General features: G+C 37.7%; 1 protein-coding gene across 4 annotated transcripts in view; it reads left to right on the top strand.

Moving 5' to 3' along the window:
- EPHA6 (EPH receptor A6) overlaps positions 1-25,060 on the top strand; it is a 495,246-nt gene that overhangs the window by 255,711 nt on the left and 214,475 nt on the right. The gene's annotated exons all lie outside the window — the stretch shown is intronic.

Genomic DNA, 25,060 nt, shown 5'->3' with positions numbered 1-25,060 from the left:
GATGAGGTAATCTAAAAGATTTTGTCTTCCTTTAATTGTTCCTTTTGTATTTATTGTTTCTGAGCTTCCCTCCCCCTCCATTTCAATTCAAATTCATGTTGAAGGCAGTTCTTTATGAGAAATTTGTGAAATAAAAGGAGTTCTATAGTGAATTTCTACAACTATTTCCCCTTCCATCTATAGAAACAATTTCTATGCCAGCAAAAGCAGTGTCAGGTTACCGACAAAGCAGCCTATATGGCAGTGTTATCTTCTGGCTTGTGCTACTATAGATCAGAAGGTTATTTCAGAATTATCTCTTGCTGACATTTGTTCCAGAAATATTTTTTACCTGCTGTGCAATAACATTGCAACTGTAGCTGAAGTGTTAAATGTAGGACAGGAACTGAATTGGCCAAATGAGGGTTTGGAGTGGCAGCAGGCCTTTGGAAATACAAAAGTATTTACAGAAACTGCTGATGTTGAGAAGAATACTGTTTTGTAGGAAGGCCTTGGGTTCTTTAATTGATCGATCAGCCTAGCAAAAATCTGCCTACCTTTGTATCTGGAGCAAGTAGTTTTGTTGATGAGTAAGTAATGACTTATTTGCCTTTGGGCATACCAAAATTAACAGCTTGCTGTGATGATGATGATGATGATCACAATGATGGTAACTCTAATAATACTCTTGAAAATGGATTGGGAAAGCCATGAAAACTACTCACTCACCCTTAATGTGATGATAGTAACAGAACAGCTGATTATATAAGGTGCTTAATGATACGCGCCTGGCAATGAGAATTGTCTTAAGCTCTTAGGCTACGCATCACATTATGAAACTTTATTTCCTTTTTTATTAGATAAAAAATGTCATGCCAGAAACTCCCCCTGTATATACACTTATTTTTGGAAGTGTTGTTACATGATACTAAACTCAAGTCACTTAGCACGCACAGGTGGAGGTCACCAGAGATACAGCTTATTTTTAAAGTGGCTCACAGCTATCTGAACACGCACTGTGAATTGTATTTAAGCAGTAGGCTTTTTGCTGATGTCTGTTTCTGGTTTAGTGATATAGATTTTGACTGCAGTGTACTCAAAACAGGAATAAGACCAATGTTTTGATAATTTGTGACGCACTGATAGTAAATGCTAGAGTGTAGGCTGCTTGCATGCCCTACAATAATTCTTACGTTGCAAAAAAAAAGCTGTTGAAAGGGCTTCAGAGAATTTAAGACTAGATTTCCAGAATATCAGTTGGTTTATTTGGATATAAAAAGATAGCTTTGCAAGAGGAAGCATTGTTAAAAATGAAATGGAGGCATCTATAAAATGTAGTTAAAAGAAAAAGTAATTTTAGTAGGCTTAGAAACTTGTGTAAAATCATAAAACTGGTAAGTATGTATGTAGAAGGAAAAGAGAGCAAGATACTGTCATATGAAAGAAATTTTGGAAGAAAATTAATGGAGGTTTGGTTTATGGAAAATGAGAGGACATGAATAAACATTTTTTGTGAGTTTAGTTTCGTCATGAAAAAGAAGTGGTAGTATGGAGAAAGCTAGAGTATCTGACCTAAGGAAACAAAATTCTATATCTAAAGCTTCATTGCAGAGCTTTTATTAATGTTTGTAAATCATGCTAATGTAAATCATGCTAATGTTCTGTGATAAAAGGATTTATGACCTTTTTGATTTCTATTGGAAGCCAGAAATAGTAAACAACTTAGAATTTTATTCTTGCCATATTTACCAGAATTACAGGCCTTTATATTGAAAATATTTTCCAGATGTACCACCAAGCAGTAATCTCACTGTTACAGTATTTCCTTCTAACTTTAATCATCCTCCTGAAATGGGCACTACTTATTGGCAGATACTGTAAAATCATGTACATGTTCATATAAGCAAAAGATCCAAGGTTAAAGATAGGAAGTTGATAACAGGTCAGAAACATCCTAATGTGGGCAAGGACTGCATTACCAAAAGTCCAAATTTGAGACAATTTTTCCTTTTTAATGTGTCTAATTTCAAAAAAATCTATATTTATAATAACTTACACTTAGACAACATGTTTATCTTCTGTTCATGTCTTCTTTTTGTATGTAGTTTTTTCATACACAATATTTTGATATTTTTTACTATACACATTACATAGTGCTTAATCTCTATTAAATACAAATTGTTTTCTTCGATTGTTGCATCTTTTTCAAGAATGTGGAACAATATCTTAGCTGTTCTAAATCCAAATCATTTTGTTAGGTGCAATAATTGACGTTAGCTGAGGAGGTGGCATTTTATTTTATTTGAGCATATTGGATTTACTTCCCCCTTGTGGCCCCCCCCTCCCCCCCCCCTTTATTTTTTCTTTACATTTTTTGACACTTGATTTGAAATTATAGTCTTCTTTAAACATACAAAACAGTTTGTTGTTTTGGGTTTTCTTCTCGCTTTTTAGAGAGGATTCTACTATTAATGCAGGATTAATGCAATGAAGTGTACATACCATGGGCATACACAGAAACTGAAGAGCTGTATTATAACACAGTTAGTGAGAACAGTTTGAGAGCATCAGAGGGAGAATATTTGCTGACAGGAGAAGTGAACTAATTAAAAAGTGATTAAGACTCATCTCTAGGAGCTAATATTAAAATCTTAACTGCCTCTACATGGAATCACCACCATCGACAAGATTGAGTACGCTGCTCAGCTCTAACAGTGACAAGAGGCAAACTGAATGAAAGTAATACTAATTTTGAAAAGGTTTTGCAGACTGCATCCTGCAAACCACTTCATGGTTTGAAGAGCAAAGCATTTCCAGATCTGATTGAATACTAGAAAAAAACTTATTGACACTACTGTAAGCTGTATAAAATCAATTTGTTGCCATTCGCAACTTGTTTGCTTATTACTTTTGTGCAAAAAATCCAGTAGCCTTATTTTTCTGACTTTCATAAGGAAACAATGTTTATGCAGTCATATTGTCTATTGGACATACTGAAGATACATTATGGAAGTGTGAAAAGTGCCCTTGGATTTTATGTTCCCCAAGTTGTAGGTTAGAGCTTTAAGTTAAAAAGCAAAGCGCAATTGCGTTAGGCCAGCCGACTGACCACCTAGCCTGTCTATTGACTATTCAGTCAAGAAAGAAAGAATATAGTTGGTATACAACCACAGAACATGCTGTCTTGTCCAGCAAGTGTAGCAAACAAAGACAGGATAAGGCTGTGTTGGAAAGGTTAGATGTTGCAGGTGGAGAGATGAGCGAAGAAGAGATGTGTGTTAATCTTGTATAGTATTGTTTCTAAATGTTGTAAGAAATGAGAATAATCCATACTTTCAATTCATATATGAACAGATAGAACAAGATTCTGCACTTAAGTCCCTGTTCGAGGAAGAATATTACTATGAAGTGAAGTTCATATTAACTCTGAAAGTAATTTGTGAACAGCCGAAGGGTAAAACATACAAAAAATCCTCATCAACTACTGTTGTCCTGCAGAGTGCTATGATGCCTTTATTTGTGGGGGTGATAAAGTATTATACAGGAATAAGTATGCTGAGCATGAAGTAATTGTACTCAGTAGACTTTAAATCACTGTGTAACGAGGTTCAGAATTATATGCTGAATTGTAATTTATTTTTTCTTACAACTAATGGAAGGAAGGGACACCTCACTGCATAACTTTCTTACCACACCTTGGAGTCTGCATTACATAAGGAAAACTCGGAAGTACTTGAGGTTTTTATGCATAATTTTGGTAGTAAATAATGAATAATTAAGCAAAACAGAACTTAAAGCAATAGTTCCTATTTCCAAATAATAATCAACATATGCATTCACTCAGTAAGCATTTGTATGTTCTTTTACTTGAGTGCAGTGGTTTTTTTTAAAGTTACTGTTTGGAGGAGTGGAGTTGTGAGACACATCCTGAGTGCCTGGTTATGTATGTAGAGACAGTATGACTAGCGTTTTCAGTGGCACAACTGAGGAGTAGCGCTCTGTAACTAGAGTGCCTCTGAGTATTCTTCTCACTGTCTGATCTCTATCTTGGCCTCGTCGTGTCCCTCCTGTGGAACTCTGTGCCTGCAGTCCTCTACTCATCTTTTTTATGAGTGCTACAAGCAGTGACCTCCCCTAAAATCACATTCTAGCCATGGGACATTTTGCAAGCATCATTCAATTTGTGGGTTTCTTCTGCATGTCTTTCCTGCCTTGGCAGAAAGTTGCCACTGGAGAAGTGTTCCTTCTGCCCAAAAAAGCTCATTTTATCCTGTCTCAGTCCTGCAGTTCCTGAGTGACTCTGGCCTCCACGATATCAAAGACCTGCTACTGGTGGACAAACTGACATGTGAGACTTCCTTCTGCCTGGGCTTACACATTGTCACTGTGCTAGAAGCCTGTCTAGTTATGCCGTGCTTGTCTGATGCAGAGAGCCTGTGCCTAGCTGAAGTGTTACGGCAGATTCTGAAACTGGAAATCTGGGCACCATTCCTTTATTTAATTCATATTATCTTATATCCATTGGCAGATATATTTTAGGTGATGTTTTCTAAACTGATGGTAAAGTCTTGCCAATGTCAGAAAGTGATTACCGTCCATTTAATTCATGTTTCCAAATAACTTATGGCCAATGGCTTCTAGTATAGGTGACTTTTGAGATGCAGTTGTAACCCAGTGTGGATTTTCTGTAGCAACAGCAGCCTCTTATCTTTCTCTTAGAGCTGAGGGAACTGAGCAGTGCACGGAAGGATTTCAGTGCTTCTTCCAGGAGTAAACATGTATCATCATAATAGGAGTGTAGTCTTCATAGAGACTCATCCAGCTATGAGGAAAGCATTTCAATAGCTTTACTTCTACCAGGACAATTTTCAGGATTAATTCCTCTGGCTGATAATGATAAAGTTTCAAGATGCTCATTAGGATGGGGTTAGAAGTGCCATGCTCAGTCTTCCAAAATTGCTTCCAATAGTAGCATCGGACATTCACCCTTAATCAACAGTCAGCTTTCCTTTTTTTCCTCTTTAGTCTCTAAGCTCTATAGATGTGATTCTCTTTTGTAACTTTAAAGTCAAGAATGTTTCTGTTCATATATTGACTTGGCAAAGCGCTTTATACCATCTTCCATACTATTTATGTTGATGGTGTAGAAAACTGAAAGAACAGCCATTTCTAATAACCAATTATCAATATGGGATAGCAAGTCCCATAAAAGACTCTTATGAAACAGTCTCAAAACAGCCTCCAGCAGAGCACAAGCCATGTGAATTGATAAAATAAGAAATATCGTGACATTTTCATAGATTACAGTAAATGAGAAATGTATGGCATCTGTTGACCTGTTGTACCTACAGCTGTACTGATACTTTCACCAAACTCTGTACTGTTATGAGAGCAGTGCAAAATACTGCTTTCCAGTACTGTTTATGTGAAAAATTTGAAGAAAAATACTAGCACAATGGTTACTGGCTAGAGACAGTCTATAAAGTCCTATGGAGAATGCAGCATGAAGACAGTAAGGGAGATCACTAATAAATTAAAAAATGAGATGCGCAGTCTCTATTTTGAGACATTTCTGAGCAGCACTATCTTTTCCAATTAGATATATAATTTAAAAAAAAATCAGTATTGTGCAGTGAATAGTCATGCAAATCTGTGAAACTATATATATATACATGCATACTTATCTCAGTGTGTGTATGCTTTAAACATTTACAGTTGGAAAGAAAACCACAAGGCAAAAATACCAAATCTTGATTCTCAACCACAAAAATAATAAGGGAGCTGGAGCACCTCTCCAAAAAGAAAGCCTGAGGGAACTGCTCTTGTTCAGCCTGGAGAAGAGAAGGCTCCAGGGAAACCTTAGAGCAACTTTCCAGTACCTAAAGGGCACCTTCAGGAATGCTGGGGAGTGACACTGAGAGGGTATGTAGTGATAGGAGAATAAGAAACAGTTTTAAACTAAATCATGGTAGGTGTAGACTAGGCATTAGGATGAAACTCTTTAGTCAGAGAGTGGCTAGGCACTGGTATAGGCTGCCCAGAGAAGCTGTGGATGCCCCATCCCTGGAGGTGTACAAGGACACATTGAATGGGGCCCTGGTGGGTAGAAGCCTTGCCTATGGAAGGGAGGGTAGAATTGAGTGGGTTTCAGGGTCCCTTCCAACCCAAGCCATTCAGTGATTGAAACACAATGTTTTCAAGGAAGAACTTTGTGCAGAAAAGTTGGTTATTACCCACAAGATTTGTCTGCTGGTCATTTCTGTGTGTTTAGACTACTTTTTGCTAATTATTCTTTGCTGATATTTCTGATTGTTACACAATAATCATAAGGAAAAAATGACTAAAGTCTTAATATATGCCCTGATTATTTTTAAAATACGTATTTTCTCTGACAAATCTGTTCTCTTTCTGCTAGCAGATATTGATGTTCAGCCATTTATTTAATGCTGCAAAAGTCAACCCAAGTCCATTTACTTTCCTTTCTCATTCAGCAATGTTATCCATTAAGTTAGTCACACAATACATAGCTTTAAGATATATTTCTTTAAGTTATTCAGTATGAGGAGAAAAAAATGAAAGTCTTGGTAGATTGGTTACCAATTAGTCTTGATTAGTCTTGGCCATTCTATGATTCTATCCTTGGCAGGGTAGTTTACAAGAGATTACAGTTATAAACTGGTGATTTAAGTAATTAGATACCTCTGCCACAAATGTTAATTGACCAACTTATGAAATTGTTCACACTTACATTGGGAACTTTCTGCTTACAAAATCTTCCTAAATATTTCTGAAAGCTGTTTCATTAAAAAAGGAAACCCACAAATAACAACAATCTATCTCAACTGATCCCTGTACATGACAAGTGAAACTGGGATTTCTGATGCTTTCTTGGCAAGAGGAGTAATTCTAGTCAAGGGTAGTAAAGGAAGACATTCATCACAACTAGTCAATCTAAAGCAAATTGTGTTTGTAGATGTCTTGACTTTGGCACAAAACTTTAGAGAGCACGTTCAGAAAGAAGGACATGGTAAATTACAAACCTGTTCTGCTGATGTTTGCTATGAGGTCATTAAAGCAATTATGTTGGTAGCAGGTTGCTTCGATTCATTTGCTTCTTAAAATGTAGTTTCTTCATTATACTCAACAACCCTTCTCCTTCAACTTCTGTGACTCTTCTATATACGTTTGCCTTAGGCTCACAGTTTGGAAATGTTTTTCACTTATATACATAAATGACATTAAATTGTGCACACTGGAATGAGATTGAGAGCATACTCAAAATTACATTGTTTCTAAAGCTTTGGAAATCAATTTATTTTACTATTCTATTAGCTTCCAGATAGTATTTATAATGACATACTTTTACTTTTTTCTGCCCAAAATAACTATGAGAGACAGCTGTTTGCTACCTTCATATTCATATAAGTATGTTACATACTTAAAATGTCTTATCATTGTTGTAAAATTTGTAGTGGTTCTCCACTGAAAAAAAACAGAAAAAAAGGCACAAAGAATGCTTGACTGAAAAGACCATGTTAGCCAGAATATGCACATTTAATTTACAAATTTATGTTGCTTTTCACTGCCATTGTCATAAGTCAGACTTCATGTTCCAGTCTGACTCCTAGACTGACAGAGGAAAGGGTGGTTTACGAAGCTTTCTTGCTCCAAATGCATGAGATGTCTGGCTCACGGGCTCTTGTCCTGGTGGGGGACTTCAACCATCCGGACATCTGCTGGGAAAACCACACGGCGAGCTGCAAGAGCTCCAGAAGGCTCTTGGAATCCATTGATGATAGCTTTCTGGTTCAGGTATTGGACAGACCGACCAGAGGTGAAGCGTTGCTGGACCTGCTGCTCACCAACGCCGAGGAGATCATCAAAGGCGTCAAGGTTGGAGGCTGCCTGGGCTCCAGCGACCACGCCCTGGTTGAGTTTGTGATCTCAAGCGATGTGGGCCTGGCAAAGAGCAGGATCAGGACACTGAACGTTAGAAGAGCAGACTTCAAGCTACTCAATGGATTGCTGGCCAGGATCCCCTGGCGCGCTGCCCTCAATGACAAGGATGTTGAGGAGAGCTGGCGGCTCTTCAAAGATGCCCTCCTGGAAGCACAAGAGGTCTCCAATCCTCTGAATAAGAAAGTGGGCAGGCGAGGTAGGAAACCGGCATGGCTCAGCAAGGACCTGCTGAGAGAACTGAGGGCGAAGAAAGGGGTGTACAAGCTCTGGAAACAAGGCTGTGTCACCTGGGAAGAGTACAGGGATGCCGTCTGGACTTGCAGACGTGGGATCAGGGAAGCCAAGGCACAGGCAGAACTGAACTTGGCAAGGGACGTGAAAAACAGTAAGAAAACCTTCTATAGGTACATTGGCCAGAAGAGACAGGCCAAAACGGGCGTACCTACTTTGGTAAATTTAAAAGGAGAACTGGCTTCAACAGATGAAGAGAAAGCTGAGGTGCTGAATGAGTTCTTCACCTTGGTCTTCACTGGTGGCCAGGATTCTAGTCTTTTTCACGTCCCTGAGCCCTGCATCTCCAAACCTCTATGTGGGGACCAAGGAGGTAAATCCCTCCCCACTGTAAGGGCAGAGCAAGTCCGAGAGTGCCTCCTTAGACTGAATGAATACAAGTCTATGGGGCTGGATGGCGTGCATCCCAGGGTCCTGAAGGAGCTGGCTGAGGTGGTTGCCGAGCCGCTCTCCATCATATTTGAGAAGTCGTGGCTGTCAGGTGAGGTCCCGGATGACTGGAGGAAGGGTCACGTCACTCCCATATGCAAGAAGGGGAGCAAGGAGGACCCAGGGAACTACAGGCCGGTGAGTCTCACCTCCGTGCCTGGGAAGATCATGGAACAGATCCTCCTGGACAACATGCTCGGTCACATAAAGAATGAGCATGTGATCCGAGACAGCCAGCATGGCTTCACCAAAGGAAGGTCATGCCTAACTAATCTTGTGGCCTTCTATGATGGAGTGACGGCATTGGTGGACGAAGGGAAGGCGACCGATGTCATTTACCTGGACCTGAGCAAGGCCTTTGACATGGTCCCCCACCACATCCTCATCTCCAAATTGGAGGGAAGTGGATTTGATGGGTGGACGACCCGATGGATAAGCAATTGGTTGAAAGGCTGCAGACAGAGGGTGGTGGTCAATGGCTCTATGTCCAGGTGGAGGCCGGTAACAAGTGGTGTCCCCCAAGGGTCTGTCTTGGGACCGGTGCTCTTTAACATCTTTATTAATGACATCGATGAGGGAATTGAGTGCACCCTCAGCAAGTTTGCTGACGACACCAAGCTGAGTGGTGCGGTTGATACGGTGGAAGGAAGGGATGCCATTCAGAGGGACCTCGACAGGCTGGAGGGCTGGGCTCGGGTGAACCTGATGAGGTTCAACACGGCAAAGTGCAAGGTTTTGCATTTGGGCCGGAAGAACCCCAGGCACCTGTACAGGCTGGGAGGAGTGGTCCTTGAGAGCAGCTCGGCAGAGAAGGACCTGGGGGTCCTGATGGACGAGGGACTTAACATGAGCCAGCAGTGCGCTCTGGCAGCTCGAAAGGCAAATGGGATCCTGGGCTCCATCAGGAGAGGGGTGGCCAGCAGGGACAGGGAGGTGATTGTCCCTCTCTACTCGGCTCTTGTGAGGCCCCATCTGGAGTACTGTGTCCAGGTGTGGAGCCCTCAGTACAAGAAAGACATTAAGATTTTGGAAAGGGTCCAGAGGAGGGCAACTAAGATGATCAGGGGGCTGGAGCACCTCCCCTGTCAGGACAGGCTGAGGGAGTTGGGCTTGTTCAGCCTGGAGAAGAGAAGGCTGCGGGGCGACCTCATTGCAGCCTATCAATACCTGAAGGGAACCTACACCCAGGAGGGGAGTAAACTCTTCAAAAGGGCTGATAACAGCAGGACTAGGGGAAATGGTTTTAAGTTGAAGGAGGGAAGATTTAGGTTGGATGTTAGGGGGAAGTTCTTTACTAGGAGAGTGGTTAGGCCCTGGAACGGGCTGCCCAGGGAGGTTGTGGATGCCCCGTCCTTGGACGTGTTTAAGGCCAGGTTGGACGGGGTCCTGGGCAACCTGATCTGAATGTGTATGTTTGGCGGCCCTGCTAGGCAGGGGGGTTGGAACTACATGATCCTTGAGGTCCCTTCCAACCCGGGTGATTCTCTGATTCTGTGTGATTCTGTGACTGACAGAGGAAAGGGTGGTTTACAATCAATATCAAGGAAGAAAAAGAAAGAAAAATAAAACACTCTTAATTTCTTAAAAATTATTTCCGTCTAGTATTCCATCTCTGGTTCCCACTGAGAAGTAGGTTTTGCATATTAAGTAAGAATATTTTTTTATCCTCTCTTTAAGACTTCCCTAAAATCTTCACTTAAGCAGAAATATTGTCAAATATTCAAGAAGCGGATACAGCTTCAAAAGTGGATTTTTCCAATAAACAACCTTAAATCAATTTCATACTTTGTTGGTCCTCTGGTGTGATTGCATCTAAGTCTGTACAGGTGCAGCTATTCAAAGCTGTTTCTTTCTGTTTTCTCTTTGTAAAGTGATGTATAAATGAGCAAAGGTGTATAGCAATAGTGCTTGAGGTTTTTTTGTTTTTGTCTGTGTGTCGAATCATTTTTATAGCCAAAAGGAGAAGGAAGGTGGTATACATGACCACTCCTAACAGAAATATGCATCTGAGGAGGAAGAATAAATGAAATAATTTATAATACAAAAACGAATCAAAACAAAATGAAATAATAAAGCATATCTAAGAAAAAATGTCTTTAGCAAATGAGACCAATTTGTTTCCAGATTTCTTTCTTGAAATAAAAATGTCTTCTTGAAAATTGGAATTCTAAGACAAATACAAGAAATTATATAACAGCAAAATTAGAGCTAATGTCTCAAAACTGTTGCACTGGAAGTCAAGTACAGATACCCCGTTGGCTGAATTGGAAGAGGTGCATGGCTCAGCTACAGTTTTATGAACTTTTCTTCTCTAGTCTCACTTAGCTCTTTCACTCAGTGCACTTGGATAATGAAGCACAACTTTTCTGCTTAAGTTAATGGCAAAGCCCTGTAAATTACTCCACTATTAATGAAATCCCATTCACCATTGAATTAATCTACATTTGCAAAGATTTTCTTTGCATTCATTCTATCTAAATATAAAGTAACATTTTTTAAACTTGTCTACTCCAAATAATTTTAAATAATACATGCAGCAGCATCTAAATCATGTGCTTGATCCATAATTGCATTGAAGGCTTTAGAAATTAATGTGCATTATCTAAGTAACTCATAAATTGTGACTCGTTACGCATTGCAAACAGCTGATACATGATCCTGTAAGTTTTTGACAAGTTGTTCAGCCAGTTTCCAATACTATATTTTATAGTTCTGAAATAAATGATCATTTTATTATATTAAGTTGGTCTGAGAAACAAATTGTCTGATTCTGGAGACTGGCACAGATTCATACAATACTAAACTTTAGGTTCCATTTTTCAAAATTAGATTGTCCTCCTAAAACTATCTAGCACTTTTTTTTTTTATCCTGTAATTGAGGATCAATGGAGATTTTTAAAAGCGTAGTGTGTAGTTAAGTAGAGTAATGAGAATCAGAGTTTCTGCCTATAGATCAGTCATAGTATCATAGAATTGTTTGAGTTGGAAGGGACCCTTTAAGGCCATCTAGTCCAGCTCTACTGCAATGAACTACAGCTCCATCAGGTGCTCAGAGCCCCGTCCAGCCTGGGCAATAGCTTCAGTCTATAAAGAAAAGGTATGAGATTGCCGTGTTTATGTCAAGCTAGAGATGTAATTTAGTAATTAGTCAGGAATTGACTTGGTGATGTACAGTTGTCATATATATGATATAATACTGATTCATTTTAATAATGAGAAAATACTTAAGCTGATATTTAACATTCTCCTATACCAAATTACAGAAAATATTAATTTCCGTTTATAAGTAATGCAACTCTGATTAGAATCTTTGAGGAGAGGAAATAGGAAAAAAAGTGACATTTTTCTAATATGAGAAATTTATTTGTATTAAAAACACTCGTATTTGGAAGTTAATTTTGTGTGGTCAAGGATGCAAGTTGACACCATGGAAGACTGAAGTCTGTACCTTTTCAGATAACATGTGTGGCTAAGTATTAACTTAGTTCGCTGGTATTTTATATTTTGATGCCAGCTGATTAAGAGAAGAGCAGAGTCTTATCTGCATTTATCTCCCTGATCTGTTCCTGAATTAATCAGTCAGAGGTGCCAGTTTCAGTGGCAACTTTTACTATAAATAAAATATGTTGTTGAGAGATAATTGAAGCTAAACTTTACTGTGAATGGTCTCTCATGTCACAGTCCACAAGAACTGATGTAGAAGGAGGTTGCGTCCTGAAACCTCCACCCCATGAAAGATACAGCTTCTGTGTGCCATTTAGCCATCTGTACCCAGCTGCTAAGAAATTAACATGACGTTGTGGTGTTTTTGTATCATATTTGGAAGTTCATATCCGTTCGTTTCTGTGTTGCTACAGAGAAATTCTGCAGGGATGTATTGTCTCTTTTCCAAACTATCATGTTTGCTTCATTATCTTCCCTTTAAAATTCTAGCTTTTCTGTTACAGTCATTAATCTGTGACACAAGTGGTTCATAATGATGGCCTGACATTTTTATGTAAGTGATTTTTAGGTAGCTGCAATATTGGATGTTGAACAGTTCCAGAAGCCAGGCTACCACATGGAAAATAAATTCAGATCTTGTTTTCCCATGTTTATATGCACAGTTGCATTCTGGGTGTACTTCCTAGATAATATTTACATTCTCATAAACATAATAAATCTAAACTCTTTTTAACATCCGTGGAAATAAAATGTTCATTTTTCTGTTGTTCCGTTTTAAGATGATGGTCATAATGTCAGACGTTGAAAAACAATTTTCTCATGCAGTTTTAGAGAGAATAAGACTAACATCTTCAAAAATAATTTGTGTGGGTGGAATACATGTCAGACTTTGTCAGATTTTATGAGCAAGTCAGTATTATTCGATCTCTGAGTTGATGGAGATCTAAAATAATTCAGTCTCAATCTGGAACTTATTCTATAATTGAATATCATGTAAAGGGTAATAATACATAACATTTAATACATATAGCTTTATTTTTATATGCATCTATATATTATACAAAAATGTATTTCAGCATATATAAAAATAGTTTGTAAATAATGATTCACCACTGACTTTTTTAAATCTAACTAGTACAAAATGTGTGATACATTAAGGTCTTTCCATTTGATGATAAGAAAATATCATTTTACTTTGTGGAAATATTTGAATAATTTTGCATTATTTATATCTTTACTGGAGTGATATTTCAGCTACTCTTCCATGTAGCACTAAAATCACATTTTCATGAAAACTATTTAAAAACTCCTCAATACTTCTAACAAGTTCATCAATTCAGTGCACTCCATTCTTTCCTGTCTGCATTACTCTATATTTAAACTATCTGCCCCATCTTCATGTTTAAGTATTGGGGTGACAAGTCACATTTTAAATAACGTAACTGTATAATCTATTTCCTTAGTAGTGATATGGCTGACATTTAAAAGCTGTTATGGGGGATACAAAATATAAGTCCTTACCCAGAAGAAGTGATACTACTGATAGATACTGTGGCTATTCCACCTACTGAGAGAGAACTCAGAGTAGGGAAAGTCTGTGTTTGTTCTCTGCAGGAATGACAGGTAAGTCGCTGGTGTTCAAGGGAATTCAAGTCTCATTAAGCACCTCAGTGAAAGCAAAGCACTGAGACCTGCAGTTCAGTGAGCGTCTGAAAGTGCTGCCCCGTCACTGAGACACTTAATGGAAACTGGCTTGTTTTACAAACTAGGCCATTAGTCCCATCTCAATCGATAAAATGCCCTGGAAGTGTCACGTTTACATCACAAGGATGGGGATCACATATTATCTCTTGCACCGGCAGAAGTGTGGAGTAACTTTAAAAGTAAATGATTTAAACACAGTATGTTAAATGAGCGTTTCTGATCTCTTGTACTGCAAGCCCAGTATACTCATCCATATTACCAAGTGGCCAGTGTTCTGACCAGCCACACTTTTCTAAAAGTTTCCTAAAGACTTAAAAAAATCGACTTGCAGAGTCTTTATTTATTTCTTTTTTTACTGTTCTGTTCTTTTTCAATCTGGAAATTTCTTCTTAACTACAAAATCATCTGGATACCATTGCAATAATGAATAATAATGTATTGGCCATACTGTTTGGACTTTAAAGCGTGAAGGAATTCCATTACTCTGAGTTAAAGCAATGTGAAATAGCCCATTTAAGAGCTGCAATATTTGCAACACCAAATAATAATATTACAGATTTATTAGCAGTAATGCAAATGCTCCAGATCTTAATCAGGGTGATTGTATTACTTATTGTGACTTACATGGCCAATTTTGTGTGACACAGTGTATTCATTTCCTTGAGAAATTATTTTTAAGTAGCTATAAAACTTTGAATATTAAGCACATATACTTAAGTAGCTACTTCTACTGTTATTTTCTTATTAAAAAAAGTTAAGGTTTCTAGGTCATTGAGAAGTTTCTCAACTAAACTTTAATTAAGAATCATGCTTTATGTTTTACTGTGCTATCTTTAGATATATAAACTACCTGCACATTTTTCTGTCCGATCTCTCTGATAATTTATCAGTCCTATTCCACATCACCCTCATCTGTCCTTTGTCCATTGTTAGCCCCAGTTCCCCAAGGGTTAGCCTCTGTGTGCCAAATGCTCTGTAGTAGGTTTGTTGCTGCATTCATATTCTCTAGAATTTGATTGCTTTTATGCACATTGTGAACATTACATCAGGGATCCCTGAGGCAAGTAGAATTACATTTTAGAAGGTAAGGGATATGTGGATATGTTTTCATATGTAAAACCATGTGAGACATAGCCACCCATGAAATTAGTATGGCTCCATTGAGATGCAGATACCCTGCTTTTCAGACTTAGAATTCAGATATTTCTGTAGCCCTTCACTGGCAGTTGAGCACACTCAGCATTTTGGTTTTTACAGCTATGATGTGGAGAAATCTCCAGTATTTGGTGACATTAACAATCTTAAAACAAATATATATCTGAATTTACCAAAAGATTATTAAAGATTTTTAAATTGTAAAAAAATTTAAAAATTATAACAGTCTTTTTCTGGATGGAAAAATGGGATTGAGGAAAGACTGATCAGGAAAAAAAAAAAAAAAAAAAAAAAAAAAGAGACAAAACTGATAACATCCTTCCAAAATAACTAAATGCATTCTTCTTTAACATTTTTGAATGACTTCTTGGGTTTCATAGAACAAGAATGGTAGGATATTTCATATTCTGTTATATGGAATAGTATATGGACTCCTGCTTCTCTCCTTCTCTCTGTTTTTCTTGTGCATTTATGTGAACATGTGTGTGTATGCCAACATTATACACAGACACATAGATACAGTCTTTCCTTCATGAAATCCTTCATGAATTAATTCATTTTAGAAGATATAGTAGCAAATAACATTGATACATATCTGTTTATCTGTTTGAAAGGATATTAATTAACTCCATATTAACTGCTAACTGTGAGATACTGGACCAAATTATCCAGATTATACACTGCCATGGCTATCTAAAAGCATATTTTGCATTGATTATGACAATAATAGTTTTAATGATGTTCTTCACTTTACTAATTGCTCTTACGCTTTTGATATTATCTTATAATAGTGAACTAATTCATAATATCAATAGTGTTAAAAGAGAACGACATACAGTAGTAACTTTCAAACAGTCCATATTTTACCATTTGGGTATTAGTGCATGCCTCATTAGGTTGCTCTCATCTTTACTTGCTTTGCTGTATTTCCTGAGGATATAACATCAACTGTTCACTTCTGTCCACCTAGTAGTGGGTTACTGCTGCAATAAAAAGGTGTTCTGAGTGTTGAAATGAGAAAAGAACTGCTTGAAACATTAAATACTTTCTGTCAGGCAGCTGGGATTTAAGTGGAGTACACAGTTATAAAACAGTTTTTTCATCGATCTGAGCAGCTGAATTCTTAACTGTAGTTTACTTTCCCTTTGATTTTAAAATCCGTATGTGCCAGTCATAGCTTTGAGAACCAAAATCATTGGCATGGGAGTTTAAATTAAAAGTGGTAAATTGAGACTGCTAGTGACCACTTCTCAGCCAAACACAAATGCTATGACTGTAACTTTAACCATCACTGGTCACCTGAATTTAAGTTATGTGTGGCAAGTTAGGAAGTTGATTGCTAGTTTGAAATAAATACAGCGATGCTGATGGAAAAAAGGCATTCTTTATTTTTTCCTTTGCAGCTGTACCATCTGACATATCAAAAAATAAAAAACTAATAAAAGTTAGTCTGATATACACTTGCTATGGATGTGTATATTCACGGCAGTGCCTATGTGTCTCTGAAGGTGACTTTCCTTTGAGCATGTGTTTGCCAGCTAAAAATGTAGGAGCAAATTGAAAGATGCATGAGACATCCTTGTACCTAGGTTGTAGGTTGTTGGGGATCAGGTACATATATCTTTATCACTAGTGACTAGATATTAGTGTTGCTGTCAACTGTTTCAGTGGCAGCAAGTGCCAGGATGAACAATTACTCTCTTTAAGAGAGTGTGACCTTAAAGACCAAGCAGAGCCGTAAATCTTGTGACTCCCTAAATAGTCTCTCATTTATTTTACTTTATGCTCACTATACACAGACATGGAGGTGAACACAACAATATTCAGGAACTTAGTGGACAACAGTTTCCCATTTCTAAAGTTTCAGATTTAATGTTAGTTTCAGTATCATTGGGACATTTTCACAACTGATGATGTTGTTCTTTCTAGCAACACATTAGTTACTGTTTTGTAACTATTTTGAAAGTTTGAAAAGACACTTGGTAGTATGTAAGGTGGTGAAGTGTTTACTCAATTGCCTCAGGTGAAAAAAAGTAAGAAATTGCAAAAGGTGGTCAGCGTAATGAGTCATTACCTCCTAAATTGAGGAAGTACATATCGGGCATATAGTTTTCTCTAGCTTCTGTATTGCAGCCCAACCAATACAGTTTGCAAGGACTGCTCCAAAAGTAATGCCTTCTATTTTATTATGTTAAAACGTGACATCAGAGGTAGATGTTGGTGTTGTAGAAGTAGAGTTTGGACCTTCCCATGGTGTTGCTATGCAACAGAGGCAGTCGAGGGGCAGTCTGAGTGAATGGCATCAGACATGGAAGTGTGTATGGAGCAAAGGTATGTCATGGGACTCTTCCATGTGGAAAAAATGGCACCTATCAACATTCACTGATGCCTGCTGAATGTTTCTGAAGACCAAACAGTGAATGTCAGCACAGTGAGGTGGTGAGTGGTGCGTTTTAGCAGTGGTGATGGCAGCAGTGGGTCACCTCCACTGGTATAGGTTTTTACAAGTGCAAAATGCAGGTTCTTGTTCATCACTGGTGAATCTGCTCATCTAATGGTGGTGCTTATGTTGAGAAATAGTGTTTTGTAGCTGATAATTTACTGTTAGTGTTATTGTGCTCTTTGTATCTGTTGTAGCTTCTGTGGAAAAAAACAGGAGGCATTAATTTCTGAGCAATCTACATTAGTAGATTAGTGTAGTTAGTTGGATAGTTAGTATAAAGCTCACAGTGCAGTGATGACAGCATTAAGGAAGGGTAGTGAACTAAGCTTGATTTGTCAAAACAAGCTTGATTTGTCAATCACCATTAGGTTTGGTGCCTTCTTCAGCCTCTGATTTTCACTGAACCACCTTGCTTTCCATATCAACATATGAGGCCGCACACATTTTACTTGCTCCAGTTTCCTTACTCCAGTTTCCAATGTTGTGTTCAACAGCTGTATTTGCTTCATCACTTGCCACACTGCTTCAGCCTCCTAAACCAATGTTTCACTCCTTACTCCATGTTTTCTGTGCTCTTTCTTGACTTTTCAATAGCTCATGCTGCCTCTCTTCACTGGTCTCCCACAATCCTCAGCTGAACCATTCCTTTCACGTCACCAGCTCAGGACATTCAATGTAGTATTTCTTCTTCCATAGCACCTCCAACCCTTCCCTTCCTAGTTTTTATCCTAATCTTACTAGCATACACATCATATTTCAAGTCTGCTGCAGTCACAGCTCTGTCTTTGCCTTTCATCTTTGTAGCACTTTCAGTAGCTTACTTTGCACTTCCCTTTCTAATATTGCACTTCCCTTCTGGTCTCATGCTTGATTTCTTCCCTGTTAAAAAGTTCATTCCATGGTTTATATATGTCCTTCATGCATGTATACACATATATATTATCAGCCACTATGCAAATGTTGCCATGTTATTTATTCCTATAGAAGATAGTCCTAAAGTAAAAAAAAAAAAACAAACAAAACCCACAAACAAACTGGATCAGCAGATCACTGACATGAATACTAAGGATAATTCCTGTATTCTCTGCAGTTTTAAATCTTTTACCAGTTGGCTCTTTATGAAGTGAAATAGTTGGTTTATGCTGTCACTAAGGTAAGCCCTATTACTTCTGGAGAGATCAGTTTTAGTCAAGATTTGTTGCTGTAGTTATGCTTATGTAGTTAATGGCCTTTAAATCCATTCAATCCTACACATTTTCAGAATTGTTTGGTACTCTTAACTTATAGAGGCTCAGGCCAAGAGTCAGTAAACTGTTTCTAAACAGTTTAATAAACTGTTAAGATAATTGTATTAGTCTGTTACCATGACCATAGAGAAGGTCTTAACAATTTGAAAATATTCTCTTGCACAATTTCAACTGGTGTTGCAGCAGAACAAATGTTGAAATATATTAGATGGCTAAAAAAAATTTGTTTTTTTGGGTGTTTTTTTGTTTGTTTGTTTTTTTAATAAAAATAAAACCCATAGCCCTGTGTATGGATTGCATAGAAAGCCACAGCTTCTGATGGGCTATACTAATATAAATGATATACTATGATATATTATGATATACTAATATATATGATCAGGCTATACTAATATATCCCTACGTGTTGCAGAAACTATCTGAACCCTAATGTTAGGACAAGAACAAGGGATCTTCAGACCTTGAACACCAAAAGGTTTGCAATCTTTGTGCCATTCACTGAGGCTCACTAAAGAATCATGCACACTTCCAGCATGCACATTTTCCAGTCTTGTTCATATGGAAACTATATAAGAATTTCAGCATTGATAACAAAGAAAGACCAGTTGCTTTGCCATTAATATAGAAGATGTGATGCTTTTGACATTCTTTTATTTAAAAGAAACCTGGATGGTTAACATGATCTGAAATTCAGTAGACTGTTATTTGCATCTTTTGAAATCACTGTTTTGAAGTATGATTTTTGAAGAACTGTTAGAATTGTACAGCTAGTCTTTCTCAGATACAATCTGCCAAATATTTTTTTTTTTCCAGATTAATCTGTTACAATTCTGTTCAAATACGTTTTATAACTAGGTATGTATTTTGGTAACAGCGGAGACTGCAAAGCTGTTTGGTGTCAGTAGCTACTGGCTATGGGCATATTCCTACCTGAAGTTCTATAGCAAGTGTGAAAGGGATAGAGTCCATATCTGTTAGATCATTAAAGCATATCCTTAAATTTCCTAAAATCTCTGTAATGTAAATATTGTAATATTTTCAACGTATCAAACCCAATCTACTCTAGCATTCACAGAGTTTGTGTGAAAAAGAGTCTAGTTTAGTTAGTGCTTCTTGAGTGAGTCAAAAATACTGCACCAAACATTAGAAATGTCTTCTGCAAGTTCAGTGATGCAGCTAAGTAGCAGCTTTTCACTCCCTTGGCAATATAGTGTGTTGGAGACACCTGGTTTGACCTGCAGTTACTGATCTAGCAGTACATTATCGTATGCGTGAGTTTGAGAATATAAAATCTCCTGTCAAGCACTCATCTCAGTCAGCAATTAATTTATTTTTATCCTGGAAACTCTGGAGAATGTGATAGGTTTGTAATCAGTGAGTCTTGCAATTTAAAGGTAATTGTCCTCTAAATTTATTGGTTTCAGGAGTTTGATTTCTCCTCAGGTTTTTCCTCTTGATATGCCCGAGTGGCTCAGCATAAACAATTTTCTGGAAGAAAAGTGTTTAGAAATCTATCATAGATTCTGTTGTGGCTTTTTCAGTGAAGGTCTGCCTGTAACTAAAGGCGTGCTTTTCATCAAAGAGATTTAACTGAAGCAGAAGCTGTATGTCATTTATTTTACTTTACGCTGATGTCAGAATCCAAATATTTTCTTTTGTTACTGGTGACTAAACTCTCTTGTCAGCCATAAAAAACATGATGCAGCTTAATAGAATTGACTCCATCTAATTTACCAAGGGAAACTTTAATTATTTTGTATTATCCCCTCACAAGTGCAGGCCTTTAATTTGAGCTTGGTTAAATTAATAATTTCTAGTTTTCTTCTGCATTATTTATTAAAAATTACTTCACTCTTATCAAGTGATATCATCAGCTGGATACAGGAAAGCAGTGAATAAAGACTTCATAGCTTTTTTTTTTTTTCTTTTTAATACAGAATCGTTTGTATGATCATAGTGTGAGCAGTATGACTGGTAAACTTCATTTCCTTTGAATTTGTGCTTGGGGCTCTTTCCTGTATTTCCCAGTGAGTTGGCTGGACCACTGAAAATAATTGCTGCAAGTAGTTCACAGTTACACATTTATTGGTAGCTCTGTTTTTATGCATGTATTGGTTCTCATGAAAGCTGTAGGAATATGTATTCTGGACTTCTCTCAAGTTGCTAAAATTGGCTGTTTGTATCTGAATTTGCTTGTGAAAAACTAGCAGAGACACTGATAAGCATGCTCATTTAAGGTGCTTTTGTGGAAGATAAATTCATTTTAAAAGACAGTATTTCATATTACCTAGAATCATGATTTTGCTTTGCTTAAGACACAGGCAGAGACAAAACCACACTGAGTTCATTGCATTTTTTTCTTGGGATAGCCCTGTATTTTCCATGCATAAATACACACATATGTGCAGAAAAAGAATAGTCAAAAACAAGTTCAACAAAGACATTTTAACTTGTTTTACCTGTGATTACTGGCAACACTTGGCTAATATCTTTGCTCTCTGCACTGTGTCAAGATACTATTCCACATCTCTTCTCTGCACCTTGCTGATTTTAAGACCAGCTTATAAAATAGGAACATCTCTGCAGTTATGAAGAACAGCAGTGTTGGAGAATAACTGTGACCCCTGCTGTCCCTAGTAGGAGCAGTAGTTTGCCCCCCTCTGGGGCAGATAGGGGATGGAAGAGCTGAGCTCCAGCCTCTGTTGTGGCTCACTAGGGTGCTCAGGCACTTTGCACAGACCTGATTGCCAGAGCCTGCTGCTAACTGCCAGCAGTGCCTTTCCTCTGTATCCTCTCAAGCAAGGCTGGTGCCAGCTCTCCCTTCCCAGGGCAGAATGATTGTGGCATAGATTTTTGACTCATGCTGATGGATAGACAGGAATCCTGAAAGCATTTACAAATTGAGTTTTGCTTGTCGATCACTGTTAAATCAGCATCGCATAAACCTGCCGGATGTCACGCCTCACAGCTGTGTAGCTGACAGATCTGTCATGTCATGTCAGGCCTCAGGGAGAACGGGAAGGGAGAGACCCTCCCTCACACAGCCACTCTACTTGGGAGGATGATCTGAAAGCCAGGATTTCTGCACAGCCTCTGACTTTTGTCATTCAAAGTCTTGTGCCTCTATGCTCTGTCAAGAATTGTTATTTTACACTGAATTCAACTGAAAAATTCAACAAGGTCATCTCTGGAAGGTGTGGCGTCTTCAATAGAACCTTTGTTCTGCCAATGTTAAGATTTCATTCTATAATCATCCACAACTTAACGTGTAAATGAACTTGCTTTGGACTGAAGTTAATGAAGAAATGGTTAAAATTCAGTTGAACTAAGTTATTTGTAATCTAAAAAAAAAAAAAAAAAAAAAAAAAAAAAAAAAAAATTTGCTCTCTTTCCAAAAACCCCTTTTTAAAAGTGGTTCATGTTAAATCAGGATACATTTTTCTCTCAGCAAGGCTCCCTGTTTCTGCTCCCAGCATATTCTTGTGCTGGTCACTAGTTGAGAAACAAGGAGGGATCCCACAACTACATACATCATGAGAACAAGAAGTCCCCAGATCAGAGCTAATACGCATCTATGCAAATAGGGAAACCTTATTGCTACACTGCACATAAACAGAAGTTCATGAAGCAGTGCTGGTGAAACAGTTCGTTTCCCACCACGAAATCTGTGCCTTTGTTAAATTCTGAAGCTTTCTACATAGACAAGTTATGTGTGAATATGTAAATTAGATTATTAGAGCCAAAAGCTGGAAGCTTGGCAATTATCACAGACCATTTTCTGTACTCTTGAATTAAGCAGGAGTTATTTGGTAGGCTTTTTGGAGCTCTGGAACCAACACTGCAAGAATGAACGCAGCCAGGGAAAACAGTGAATTACATCTTTATATTTCTAAGGACAGAACAGAAATAGAAAACATCCAAACAGGAAAGAGCTGAAACCATTTTTTGGGGGGAATGGCATACTATAGAGTAGAGATTGTGACATCTGTGATCATCTTGGTATTTTCAAGTTGATTTCCAGACCATTGTGATGCAGATGATTTTGTATAATCTCTCTAATTTGTGGCTCAGTAGCAAAGCCCCCAGTAATCAGAATGCAATACTTCAATTGTCATTGGTTTTTAATTATTATTATTATTAATGCTATACTAGTGATACTGCTGCTGGTACTATTAATTTCAGTATCACCATCCTTATAATCAGTCATTAGCAGAAAATTCTTAGTTGAGGTTTGTATTTTCTGACCAGCTGCAAGTTTATTGTTGATTAAATTCTTCTATTAAGGTCAGAAATCCAGTTTTCATTTCAAATCATTGTTTTAAAAATTATTTTTATAATGCTTACTAAATTCTAGTTTTGAGAGCTGTTACGAAGGAATTTATGTAGTATACCTATACCAGCCCATATTCTTTCAAATGATCAGTTGTTTCAGAAAGAAAAGTATTTGCTGGCTTGTAAGCAATGTTGGTTGCTAGAACACACTGTTATGGGTTTCTTTCCTCAGATGTTCTCTATTGATGCTCATTAGCATTCATTTAATTTTTATTTAAGATTTTAATTGCCTCACCAATGAAATGATAAAAGAGCAACTGGGGATAAGAGGAATAATTTTGTACAGGTGACTACATTTGTAATTCTTCAGAAATGCTTTATTATGTTTTCACAACATGCCCAATACCTCCCAAATGCAAATGATGTACTTTTTTCTGTAAGAACCTTATGATGAAGCAGCATTTCCTGTTGGTTGTACGGTCTCAGTTGCAGTATTTACTAGCTTATCCCTCTGCCAACTGAAAACATGTTATTTTCTAAAAATCTGCTACATTTTTACAAGCCAATTTCCTTGGAGTAATTCTCTTTTGAAGTCCTGGTTATGATTTTTGTGTTTAATATTAACTTCATTAGCTGGCAATTATTTGTTGGGTTAATGTTCTAAGCATACCTTAACAAAATGAGGTACTGAAAGAGCGCTGTCATCCACTGCTGCTCCTGCTGATGGTGCCTTTTGTAATTCCTTGCATAAAGGATCAACCTTCTGCCCGACACCAGTGAGATCCTGCTCAGCAGTCACCCTCTCCAGCAGTATTTTCTGGTTTGCTGGACTTAGGAGAAGGGCTTCCTTCTGAATGCAGAGCAGCAGCACTCCGTGACTCCTGTAGACACTGTTCCTGTGCTTTTGCCAGTGCATTTGGAACTGAGCAAAACAAAATTTGAGTATGTGGGAGCAGGTTAATTCTTAATATCCTTTCTAAGTGAGCACTTTCTATCAAGTTTAGGTGATAAATGATAGGGCATGAGGAAATGATCTCAAGTTGCACCAGAGGAGGGTGAGATACAGTATGAGAAAGAATTTCTTAATAGTGTGGTCTGGTGTTGGAATGGTCTGCAAAGCAAAGTGGTGAAGTCCCCATCCCTACAGATATTTTAGAGTCAAATGGATGTGGCACTAAAGGACATGGTTTAATAATGGGTTGCGGTAGGTCAGGCTGATAGTTGGTGATTCTGAAGGTCTCTTCCAACCCAGATGGCTCCATGATTGTATGAATGATCACACTGTAACTTAGCCAGATTTCTTTAGACAGGAATCCCTCTTGACCCTCTGCAGTGAGGGTCAAGGATTACTTTGATTACAAAGATTACAAACTGAAATAATTTGAGAGATCTCTGAAATAATACAAAGTAGTTATTGTCCTAAGAAATCACTTTCCTGCTTTCAGTAAAATAATGTATCAAGGAGTAGAGTCCAATTATTTGATTTTCTGGTGAGCTGATAGTTTCCAGTAAATTGAGGACATATAAAATAATGTGAATGCAACAATTAAATTGTAAATGTAAAGTGGTCAGATGTCTGGTTTGTAAAGCACCAGAACTATATAGGCTTCATCATTTTCACTGGATTATATTTAATTAAGGTACTGTGTACCTAGAGGCAAAAGCATTCATATTTGAGGGTTGGAGTGGAATGACTGGAAACCTGTACTTCTGTTGACATTTGCAACATAACTAATCAGAAATACACTCTGAAATATGATTGATTTAGACAAATGTGTTGCTGAAGAAATTTGCAGTGAAAATATTCTCTCTCCTGTGTATTAGTTATGATTTTCCACAACGAAGCAAATGGTACAATTGATTTTCCTTAAGTTTTATAAGTTTACATGTTCTTTTCTACAGTTTATAAACAGCTGTAACAAATCCCAGTGCAAAATACCCACTTTGGAAAATGCAAAAGATGATGGTCTGAGAAAGGCAGCAGTCTCTTAAATCGTGGAAGTATATAGCAGTAGTTATATGAAATAGGGAACTATTTAAGCTTTACGTACAAAGACAAAGATTTAATTTTGAAAAGGGACAAGTTCAGGTTATATCTCACAGCCCAAGTAAGTACAGAAAGCCTTCAAAGTTTCTG

The sequence above is a fragment of the Lagopus leucura genome, unplaced genomic scaffold, assembly GCF_019238085.1.
Source record: "Lagopus leucura isolate 7727_CA_CO unplaced genomic scaffold, USGS_WTPT01 Super-Scaffold_100001, whole genome shotgun sequence".
Classification (NCBI taxonomy): domain Eukaryota; kingdom Metazoa; phylum Chordata; class Aves; order Galliformes; family Phasianidae; genus Lagopus; species Lagopus leucura.
Note: the sequence above shows the minus strand (reverse complement) of the source record. Positions and strands in the feature narration are given on the sequence as shown.